At 35.5% G+C, this 12,671-nt stretch overlaps 1 non-coding gene across 1 annotated transcript; it reads right to left on the bottom strand.

Annotated features, from left to right (window-relative positions):
• Positions 1–12,334: 12,334 nt before the first annotated feature.
• On the bottom strand, positions 12,335–12,462 carry LOC140512956 (U6atac minor spliceosomal RNA). The gene has a single exon (XR_011970008.1). It is a non-coding gene; the product is annotated as a U6atac minor spliceosomal RNA (small nuclear RNA).
• Between the last annotated feature and the right edge of the window lie 209 nt (positions 12,463–12,671).

Here is a 12,671-nt window from a genome sequence, read left to right as displayed (position 1 = left end):
TTTCTTGACAACTTCATCAATCAATTATTATCTTTATGCCAATGCCTCCCAGATCTGTAGATCCAGCCCTTGTCTTTCACCTGAGCTCTAGTATCTCCAGCACCAAGTCTATTGGACATTTCCAAATAGAAATTCTAAATTTTCTCTCCAAACCTACCCATCTTCTGAAATTCCCTATTTCTTTCAAAGATAACACCATCCTTACATACATGCAATTTTGTGATCTCAAAGTCAACCCAAACTCTTCAATATCACTTATCCCATATATGAAATTACTGATTCTACTTTCAAAATATCTCTCAAATATATCCCTTTCACTCCATTAATACAACTTCTAGCCTAGTTCAGACCTTTCTCACCTTGTGACTGGATTATTAAAATAGATTTTTAATTGATATCCCTGCCTCAGGTTTCTCTCTATTTCAATTCATCCTTCAAATAATCACTGAAGTAATTTTCCCAAAGCATAAGTGTGATCATGTCATTTCCCATTCATTAAACTTTAATCACTTCCTATTACCTTTAAGATGAAGTACAAGCCCCTCTGTGTAGCTTTAAATTCCTTCACAGTTTTGCTATGACCTACCTTTACATGCTTATTATGTATGTCTCCTTTTGACACCTTCAATGTTCTAGCCAAACTGGCCATTTATATGCTTATCTCATATGACACTCCCCATTTCCTTTGCCTGTCCTTCAGCAAAGGTTGTTCTTCATTTCTGAAATTCACTCCTTCCCCATCACTACCTCTAAGAATCTTAATATAACCTCAAAGCACATTTTAAGCACTACCTTCCACACGAAGCCTTTCCTGATCCTGAAGTAAAACAAACAAACAAAAATCTGGTATTTATTGTGTGTATGCATATATACGTAAATGCATATATATGTTATTGTATATATACACACATATACACATATATGTATGTGTGCATACACCTATAGCATATATATACTTGTGTACCTATGCATTGTCTGCTTTAATATAATGTAAGCTTCTTGAGAGCAGAGACTGTTTCATTGCTCTCTTTGTATTCCCAAAGCTTAAACAAGAATCAATATTTGATAAACACGTTAACTGAGTAATTATATGCCCAGCACAATGCCTTGCATCCAGCAGGCACTTAAATGAACTTAATTGAATTAAAGGCAATGATAAAAAATTGAGCAACAATACCTTTGGGGATTTCACAGTGTAATAGAAAATTGTACTGGACTGGGGATTAGGAGATTTGGGTTTTAAACCCTTCTATAGGACTCATTGGCTTTGTGAATTTGTACTTTAACTTCTCTGAACCTCAATTTCCTCATTGAGAAAATGAGGAGGATAGAGCAGATGATCCATTTAGAGCTTTGAAGATCTATGAATTATGGGATATAAGTAATAATTTACCTTTGACCCTGATGTGTTTTAATGAAACAACTACCTAGTACCTTGTGCCATAATAATTAGCATGCTAGTTCAAGTATGCTATAGATTGCTATGGTAATATTAAGTTCCAAGGAAACATACACCCTTGAAGCTCCAGACATGGCCAAAACTGTGCATACAGAATAGAAATATACTGGTCAAATCCACTTACTCAGCTTAGCTCCCAATCTTGGTCAGCCTGGAGGAAATGGCCATTCTTAGGCACTTGGGAACCATCATAGTTGTTATCTCCATCTAAATTCAAAACCTCAGAGTGGTTTGGAGGCTCTCTAAGGTTTTCACAGAGTCACATGATGGCACCTTTTAATCAGATTACATCATTTGCCTTATGTTGAGGAAAAGCTATGTCTTGGATTAATAGACAACTAGCATCTGTCTATTAGTATAGCTACTGTGGCATTGTGACAATGTTATGTTCTTAACAGTCGTGATTTTTTGCTTTATTATTTCATGTTTTTTTTGTTTTGCTGTGTTTCACCATGCTAAGTCATTTAAACAGTGTCACTTCTAGACTGATCTTAAACTTCATGGAGTCATAGATTCCAAACTGAAGTCACTTTAGACATCCTCTGGTAGTCTAATTGAGCCATTTTAACCATAAGGAAAATGAGGCAGAAAGCAGTTAAGTGACTTACATAAGATTTCACAGATAGTAAGTGGGATATGAACATGGGATATGAACCTATGTCCCTTGACTCAAAATCCAAGATCTTCCAGTGAGTCATGCTATCTCCCTTGAATACTTAGCAAATTTTGAGGTCTGTGTTGTGACTTTTATTATAGGGCAAAGAATTGGAAAATCAAAGAGATCCTCCCAGATACAAATCTTAAATTTGAACTATGTAGAGGCTCTGATGTTTCCCTCTCATAAGTCCTCCCTAATGAATTTCCTATCTTTGTCAAGATTCCCTTTCCAGGAAAGTAAACAGGAAAATAGACCTCCTTGATTTCTTCCTAAATTCTTTTCTTATAGCTAATAAACTATGAAAAGGAAACCAGCTTCAAATGTCCATTCCAACAATCTCATAAATGTGTTGTTTATATATCAGAAGAGTCTGTGTTATGAGATAGAAGGTTTTACTTTCTTACTGGTGCTACTAAAAACCCTAGAATCTCACAAAAATTGTAGGCTTCAAAAAGATTTACAAGGAGAAAACAATACTTTGGATAACAAGAGGGGAATTCAGGTTTGTTATTTTTTACAAGAACAAAAGAATTCAGGAAGCAAAAATTTCCCATAGAAACCTGAATCTGATTTAAAGCTGCTATCAAAAGTCAGGATTGGATTTAGATTTCCTGATAGTATTATCAGTTTGTTTTAAGTTCTTTTTTTTTTTCCTATTCCACTCTCTAGATTATAAGTATGTCTGGCACTAAAGGATACGGCATCACTCTGAGGGCAACCATAAAAGTTTCCAGGACTACAATTGTACCCTTAACTGGGAACCACGAAAACTATGAAAGAAATGTATGGATATTGTGTGTCTGTAATTGGTTTGTTTGGGGGATACTGGGAGAGTTTTCATAAACTAATGTTTCCAAAAGCATTTAAATGATCATAGCGAATACGATCCATGTAATGCCCTATCATTGACACCATCATGATGCTTAAATGCTGAAACTATCGAGCAAACAATAGAGACTTCGAAGCTGAATATACCACAAAGGATATAAAGAAACCCTAGGTAACGGCAGTGAGAAGAAGGAAAAAAAGGAAAGAAAGATCTAGGGGCTTATTTCCAAAAAGCAAAGGTTAAACATTTAAAGAAAAGGTATTGCATGATGTTAAACACTAAAAGAAATGTATGGTGAAGTTTATTTAAAAAATAAGCACTATGAGACCAAAGAAAAGATAGAGGGAATAAGATCATAGGAAGTGACATACCCTGACTGCGTTTTTTCTCCTTAGGCAGCAGTACTCTACAATTTCCCTAGCCTTGAAAAAATTGTAGGCATCATTTAAGGCAGTATTCCAATCCACTCATTTTATAGATAACAAAAATGAAGGGAGATTAAGTGACTTGCCTAGGGTAATACTTGTAATAAGTAGCAGAGGTAGATTGTGAATGTAGGCACTTTGATTCTGGAGTCAGATCTCTTTCCACTGTAGTATGCTGGTTCAAATGTACTAAGGTTTTGACACCCAATCAGATTCTAATAGAAAAATTCAGATATTGTTGACAATATTGAAATGGAACAAAGTTGGCAAAGATGAAAATATGATGAAAAAAATCAAAGTTGGAGAGACTGTGAGAAGACAAGCACACTAACATGGTTAATAGACCATGAACTGGTGAAATAGTCCTAGAAAACAGAGAAATAACTAAAGTAGAGTGATTTTCTTTATACTCTGACTCAATGATTCCACTACTGTGATGGTCTTCCTAAGGAGATAAAAACAATAACCAATGCATTACAAATTGCTATAAGCACCTTGCTGTGGTAGTGAAGAATTAGAAATAAAGTGGGATAGCCATCATCTAGAAAGCGATCAAATGAATTATGATATAGTAACATAATGGAATTTTATTTGCAGTAAGAAACATTAATTTGAGGAATTCTGAATATTTCTATGGATTGATACAGAGTGAAATTAATTAATCAATAGGCATAAATTAAGCACTAATTATTTTCAAAACACTGCTAAGCAACCACTGGGGATACAAAGAAAGAAAATGCAATTGCTTTCTAAAGAAACTTTACATTCAACTGTCAGAGACAACATGTATATTCACATGTATATTCAAGGTACATTTACAATGAATGAAATCTTCGAAAACAAAGGACAAATACAATCTGTGAGTATCCTGAGCTGCCTGAGTGGGGCCCAAGCCAGTTGGGTAACCCAGCTCATCCTCTCCCTTTTATCTCCCTCTCCCCTTCCTTTGGGGTTTACTGGGTAGATGTCCTTCCTTCCTTCCTTCCTTCCTTCCTTCCTTCCTTCCTTCCTTCCTTCCTTCCTTCCTTCCTTCCTTCCTTCCTTCCTTCCTTCTTTCCTTTCTTCTTTCTTTCCTTCTTTTCTTCCTTCTTTCCTTCCTTCCCATTCCCAAAACCTTAAACACAGTGCACTCTGAAGCTCATAATTTGGGCAACAATAGGTCCCTGTCCAAACTCCACTTAATGGCTGACTTAGAGTGATCATCAAGAGTAACAATTTCTCTTTCTCTCCCAGCTTGATTTAGTTATTTTTTTTTTCCTTTTGCTCACTGAAAGGTCCATTCCCTGACTACTTCTATAAGTCATATTGTGAAAGACCAACCACATTTCCATCTATCCTGTCCTGCCCTCCATTTATGCCATTCTTTCCCTTGACCTGTTCTCCCACCACAGTGTTTTCTTCTGATTACCCCTTCCCCCAATCTGCAGTCCCTTCTATTATCCTCCCTTTCCAAACCTGTTCCCCCCACCCTCCTGTAGGGTAAGATAGATTTCCATACTCAAGTGAATATGTATTATTTCTTTGTTAAGCCAAATCCAATGAGAGTAAGGCTCATTTATTCCCTCTCATGTCCTCCCACTAAACCACCATTGTAAAAACTCTTTCTTGCCTCTTTTATGTGAGATGTTTTATAACATTCTTCCTCTCCCTTTCTCTTTCTCCCAGTACCTTCAACTCAACACTTCATTTTATTTTGATAGTATCTTCCCTTCATATTCCACTCACCCTATGCCAGTTCTCTCTCTCTCTCTCTCTCTCTCTCTCTCTCTCTCTCTGTATATATATATATATATATATATATATACATATATATATGTATATATATATATATATATATATACATATATATATATGTATATATATATATGTATATATATATGTATATATATATATACATATATATATGTATATATATATGTATACAAATATAACACATACATATATACATATGCAGTATATATTTTCATACCTTTGCATACATATATTTGCACATACATATATCTACACACACATATATGTATGTACATATATGTGTGTATATGTATACACATATACACATACATACATACACACATATATGTGTGTGTGTGTATGTATTCCCTCTATTCTACCTCTAATACTGAGAAAAGTCTCATGAGTTAAAAATATCATCTTTCCATGTGGGAATGTAAACAGTTCGACTTTAATGAGCCCCTTATGACTTCTCTTTACTCTTTGCTTTTTCATGTTTCTCTTGATTTTAGTATTTGAAAATGAAATTTTCTATTCAGCTATGGTCTTTTCAACAAGAATGCTTGGAAGTCTTCTATTTCATTGAAGTTATATTTTTTCTCCTGAAGTATACTAAGTTTTGCTGAGTAGGTGATTATTGGTTTCAATCCTAGCTCCTTTGACCTCTGGAATATAATATTTCAAGCCCTCTGATGCTTTAGTGTAGAAGCCGTTAAATCCTGTGTCGTCCTGATTGGTTTTCCACAATACTTGAGCTTCTTTCTGGCTGCTTGTGATATTTTCTCCTTGGCCTGGGACCTCTGTATTTGGCAATAGTATTCCTAGGCTCTCCTAAGATCCGTTTTGGAATCTTTTTGAGGAGATGACTGGTGAGTTCTTTCCATTTCTATTTTACCCTCTGGTTCTAGAATATCAGAGCAATTTTTCTTTATAATTTCTTGAAAGATGATATTTAGGCTCTTTTTGTGATCATAGTTTTTAGGTAGATCAATAATTTTTAAATTATCACTCCTGGATCTACTTTCCAGGTCAGTGGTTTTTCTAATGAGATATTTCACAATGTCTAACATTTTTTCATTCCTTTGATTTTGTTTCATAATTTCTTGATTTCTCATGAAGTCGTTAGCTTCCATTTGCTCTATTCTAATTTTGAGGGAATTATTTTCTTCAATGAGCATATGGACCTACTTTTCCATTTGGGTAATTCTACCTTTTAAGATATTCTTCTAACCTCATTGGCTTTTGGGACTTCTTTTGTCATATGGGTTAGTCTATTTTTTAAAGTGTTACTTTCTTTAGTAATTTTGGGAATCTGTTTTAGCAAACGTTTGACTTGTTTTTCATGATTTTCTTGTATCACTGTCATTTCTCTTTCCTTTTGTTCCCTCTGCTTCTTTTACTTGATTTTCAAAATCCTTTTTGAGCTCTTCCATGGCCTGAGATCATTTCTTATTTTTCTTGGAGGCTTTGAATGTAGGAGCCTTGATCTTATAGTCTTCCTCCAGTTGTATGTTTTGATCTTACTTGTGAGAAAATAACTTTTCAATAAGAAAGTAAGATTTTATAGTCATATTTTCCCCCTTTTTGTTATTTTTCCAGTCATTTACTTGACCTCTGAGTTCCTCGTAAAATGGAGGCTACATTGACCCAAGTTTCAGGGACTTTGTACAGCTGCTTACAGAGATATCGCCAAGGATGCATGAATTCTCAGCTCCTCCAAAGTGGTACAATCAAAGGAGAGGTGTTTACTCCTCTGACTTGCACTCTGGTCTGTGAGCAACCATAAGCATTTGTTTCTACCCTGGTTCTGTGAGTAGGATTGCCTCTGTATAGTCACCACCAGATCTGCCATTCTGCCATGCCAGTCAGAACTGAAACCCAGATCAGCTGCTTGATTCCCCCATTATCTATAGGTAGAGAGCTCTAAAAGCAGCCAACCACTGCAGTAGTGGCTGCTGCCACCCTGGGGCTAGGGCTGGGCCTGATGCCAGACCAGATTCCTCTCTCAGCTAGGCAAGAGAACTTTCCAAGTCAAACATTGTTTTTCTTTTATTCCTACAAGTGTATGGATTTATTTGTGTTTTTTATTTATTTATTTATTTATTTTTAGTTTTCAATAGGCACTTCCATAAGATTTTGAGTTTCAAATTTCCTCCCCATCTCTCCCCTTCTTCCACCTCAAGATAGAGTTAATTCTGTTTATCATTTCCCCCAATCTGCTCTCCATTATATCACAACCTTCCCTTCTCTCATCCCCACCTCCTGTATTTTCTTGTAGGACAAAATAGATTTCTATTCCCCATTGCCTGTATATCTGATTTACCAGTTGCAAGTAAAAACAATTTTTAACATTTGTTTTTAAAACTTTGACTTCCAACTACTTTCCCTCCCTCCCCACCCATCCCCACTGAGAAGGCAAGCAATTCAATATAAGTTATACATGTGTAGTTATGCAAAACACTTCCATAACAGTCATATGGTGGAAAACTAGCCATATTTCCCTCTATCTTATCTTGCCCCTCTCTTTTGACCCTATCCCTCCTCAAAAGGGTTTACTTCTAATTACCCCTCCTGCATTTGCTTTCCCTTCTATCATATGCCCCCTGCTTATCACTTCCCCCCTACTTATCTGTATTGTAAGATAGATTTTCATAACAAATTGAGTGTGCATGTTATTCCCTCCTTAAACCAAATGTGATGGAGCAAGCTTCACTCTTTCCCTCTCACCTCCCCTTTCTTTCCCTCCATTGAAAAAGCTTTTTATATCCCCTTCTATGTGAAATAATTTGTGCCATTCTTTTTCTCACTTTCTCCTCCCAATACATTCCTCTCTCACCTCTTTTATTATTTTAGATACCATCCCTACTTGTTCAATTCACTCTGTGCCCTCTCTCTGTATGTATATAATCCCTCCAACTACTGTAATACTGAGAAAAGTCTCGAGTTACAAATATGATCTTTCTATGTAGGAATGTAAACAATTCAACTTTAGTAAGTCCCTTATGATTTCTCTTTCCTGTTTACCTTTTCATGTTTCTCTTGATTCTTGTGTTTGAAAGTCAAATTTTCTATTCAGCTCTGTCTTTTCAACAAGAATGATTGAAATTCCTCTATTTCATTGAATGATAATGTTTTCCTCTGATGTATTATACTCAGTTTTGCTAGGTAGGTGATTCTTGGTTTCAATCCTAGATCCTTTGATCTCTGGAATATCATATTCCACCCTCTGATCCCTTAGCATAGAAGCTGCTAGATTTTATGTTATCCTGATTGCATTTCCACTATTCTCAAATTGTTTCTTTCTGGTTGCTTGCAATATTTTCTCCTTGACCTGGGTGCTCTGGAATTTGGCTACAATATTCTTAGGAATTTTCTTTTCAGGATCTCTCTCAGGAGGTGATCAGTGGATTCTTTGAATATCTATTTTACCTTTTGGTTCTAGAATATCATGGTAGTTCTTGACAATTTCTTGAAAGATGATGTCTAAGTTCTTTTTGTGATCATGGCTTTTAGGTAGTCCAATAATTTTTAAATTATCTCTTCTGGATTGATTTTCCAGGTTTTTTGTTTTTCCCATGATATATTTCACATTGTCTGCTATTTTTCATTCCTTTGGATCTGTTTTATAATTTCTTGATTTTTTCATAAAATTATTAGCTTCCATGTGCTCCATTCTAAACTTTAAGGAATTATTTTCTTCAGGGAGCTTTTGTACCTCCTTCTCCATCTGGCCAATTCTGCTTTTCAGGGCATTCTCCTCATTGACTTTTTGGATCTCTTTTGCCATTTGAGTTAAGTCTATTTTTAGTGTTATTTTCTCCTGCAGTTTTTGGGTCTCCTATAGCAAGTGGTTGACTTTTCAAGCCTAAGGTTTTAAGAGATGGAGATGAAGAAGGAAAGCCTTTTAGGGATATATAGAAAGGTGTGCTTTTCCAGTACTTTGTGAAGCCCCTCTTTTTTTGTAACCTGAAGGTGTCCTAAAGACATTTGCTCCTTATCTTGAACCTGTATCAAAAGAATTGCTTTTATTTTCCTTATCTTGTGTTCCAAGAGTCCTTTACTTTTTAAACTATATCCTTCTGTCTTATGTTTAAATCCTTAAACCATAAAGAATTCCCTTTGTCTCACTCATCCTGTCCTATATTTCATCTTCAATGCTCATAAAAACCTCTAAAACTACATCACCATTCTGAAACTTCTATAAAAGCATAACTCCCAGATATCATTTTCACTTAGATTTCTTACTAATGAGGTCTGTGATGCTTTTTTACATAAAATTTTAAAAAAAAAAACAACTCTCAGTTGCTAAAAGAGAAGGTCTAAGTGAATTCTTTTACACATGAACTATCTTTCCCAACTCTGACTTCAACAGGAACACTGTAATTTATTGACTATCGGGGTGACATATTAGTCTGGTACTTTTGAAGGATGGATGGAGAATGAAGGGTAGAACTGAGGCAGAGAGAAGAATGAGTAGGGTGTTACAATAGTACAGGTAAGAGGTAATAATTGTCTGAAATAGGGCGTGGCTATTTGAGTAGGTAGAGGGACACATACAAGAGATATTTTGGAAATACAAAGGACAAGATTTGAAGGCTGATTGTATGCGAGGGCTTAGTGAGAAGGAGGAGTCAAAATTGACACTGTGGTTGGGAAACTGGTTAGTGGGAGAATGAGAGATGTTTTCAACAATAAAGAGGTTTGTTTGGGGGAAAAAATAAAAACGAGTCTTTTACATATGTTGTTTGAGATGCCAACAGTTTTCAGCATCCAATTCAAAGTGTCCAACAGAAGAAATAAATAGAAATAATCTACAGAATGATTGTAATGTTAATGGAATAGAAAGATCTTCCCCATCCATTAATAGGCCTATGTGACCTGCTTTGATCTTTGGTCCAGCTCACAGCTGTGATACATCCTGAGTCACATGGAGCCTGAATCACATGGAGCCCATTGTGGTTCGAGCTTGCCCAACAGAATGTTAACTGCAATACAATGTTGTATAAAGAGAAGTGAGGGTAAGCAGAAGGAGGGAAGAATTTTGTCTAGGGGAACTTGTTTGTGGGGAGGTCTAAAAGAAAGAATGTTTAAGATGTCAGTGATGAGTACCTTGATAAATATTCACTCCTGGTATCTTAGTAGTGATGTTCTAAATAAATATTTTGCTTTTGCCTTTGAGGAAGAGAGTTTATTACATTCTGTGAATCTATCTTAGAAATACATATGCATATTCATAGCAGCTCCTATGGGTATCTCATTGATGTTAGAATGGCTTACAACAATGTAAACAAATATATCACTAAATAGATCACTAAAAAGAAAGCTACTATATTTCACTGCATAATTGTCACGGTTTTTTGCAAAAAAAAAAAAATGAAGTGTGACCATTATGTAAAGTTTTTTTAAAAATTTTGCCAGTATTACTTAAAAATCACTTATTATCAAACTGTCTTGAGTGCAAGATGAGGATGCACAGAATATTTTTGAAATATGTCAAAATTGGGGAGATGCAAATCTTACCATGTCATGTGACTTACTCATGGCACCTTTCCCTGTCCTCCAAATCCCCTTGGATCTATGACTTCTCATTGAGTGACAATACCATCAGTACTGTAACACTTTAAACAAACCATGCAAGTCATCTTGCAGAAATATACTGAATTAAAGACTTGTGTCTCTCAATGCACAAGAGATAAATGCATTTCCTTATGTTACTGATAAACACATCAATATTCTGTTAACCTTTTAAGTGGCATAAAGAACAGAATTATACCATACATCAATTATGTGATGAATGGTTATAAACCAGTTTTTTGGACTGAAAAAAAAAAGGTACAATGATTATGCAGTTGTGACAATTGTGCAGTGAAATACAGTATTCTTTTTTTTTTTTTAAATTTACCACTTTTCTCCAATATTTTCCTCCTTCTTCTTTATTTTGTAATGTTTAACAATCACTGCCATACAATTGCGATTTTATCCCTTCCCACCTACTCGCCACTACCCCCCTCCCTCCCCACGACTGCATACAATTCTGTATAGATTCTACATATACTTTCCTATTGAGTATATTTTCACTATAGTCATGCTATGTAGTCAGACTAAGATAAATGAAAGAAATCGTATAACAAATCAGAACATGATACACAAACACATACACATACACAAACATGATCTGCTACAATATGTGAGTGACTTCCATATTTCTCTCTCTGAGTGTGGCAGGCATTTTGCCTTGAGATCCTCCATTGGGATTTTTTTTTTTTTTGGTAAGAAGATCTTGTGTTATTACAAAAATCTAGGTCTACCAGAAAAAGCTCTCACACACTGTGGTTGTTGCTGTGCATAAAGTTCTCCTGGTTCTTCTCCTTTCACTCCGCATCAGGTCATATAAGTCCTTCCAGGCCTCTCTGAAGTCTTCTTGTTCATCATTTCTTATGGCACAATAGTACTCCATTACATTCATATACCATAATTTATTCAGCCATTCCCCAATTGATGGACATCCCCTTGACTTCCAGTTTTTGGCAACTACATAGAGTGCTGCTATAAATATATTTGTACATGTGGGACCCTTTCCCATTTTTATGATCTCTTGGGGATATAGTCCTAGTAGCGATATTGCTGGGTCAAAGGGTATGCACATTTTTGTAGCCCTTTGGGCATAATTCCAAATTGCCCTCCAGAATGGTTGGATGCACTCGCAGCTCCACCAACAATGAATTAGTGTTCCAACTTTCCCACATTCTCTCCAGCATTTATCATTTTCTTGTTCTGTCATGTTTGCCAATCTTATAGGTGTGATGTGGTACCTCAGAGTTGATTTGATTTGCATCTCTCTAACCAATAGTGATTTAGAGCATTTTTTCATATGATTATAGATAGCTTTAATTTCTTCCTCTGAAAATTGCCTGTTCATATCCTTTGACCATTTATCAATTGGGGAATGACTTGTATGATTATACATTTGGATCAGTTCTCTATATATTCTAGAAATGAGGCCTTTATCCCCGAGCTTAGCTGTAAAAATTCTTTCCCAATTTACTACATCCCTCCGGATTTTGGTTGCATTGGGTTTGGTTGTGCAAAAACTTCTCAGTTTAATGTAATCAAAGTTATCCATTTTGCATTTCATAATGCACTCTATCTCTCCTTTAGTAAAGAATTCTTCCCTTCTCCATAGATCTGAGAAATTCACTATTCCTTGCTTCTCCAGTTTATTCATGGTATCAATCTTTATACCGTTAGATGCCACAGAGTAGGTGGCAATGCCTTAACCGTATATGTGTTGTAAAGGCCACTAGGACCTCTTCCATCCTTATCAAGGGGAGTGCTAACCTTCTCTCCTTTCATACAACACGAAATACAGTATTCTTAGAGTAATTAGAAATGAATAAAAGTAAAGAAGAGTAGACAATGAAACGTAACTCCTTCCTTTTCACAGAGGGAACTATGAGAGCAAAATATATTATCAGATATTTTCAAGATATTGTTTTTTTGTTTTAATTTATTTTTGTTGTTATTATAAGGAATGAATCAATTTCAAACCATGGAACTGAAGGAAGTATA

Source organism: Notamacropus eugenii, chromosome 6 (genome assembly GCF_028372415.1).
Source record: "Notamacropus eugenii isolate mMacEug1 chromosome 6, mMacEug1.pri_v2, whole genome shotgun sequence".
NCBI classification, from domain to species: domain Eukaryota; kingdom Metazoa; phylum Chordata; class Mammalia; order Diprotodontia; family Macropodidae; genus Notamacropus; species Notamacropus eugenii.
The sequence above is the reverse complement of the archived record's forward strand: the minus strand, read 5'-3'. Positions and strand labels throughout refer to the sequence as shown.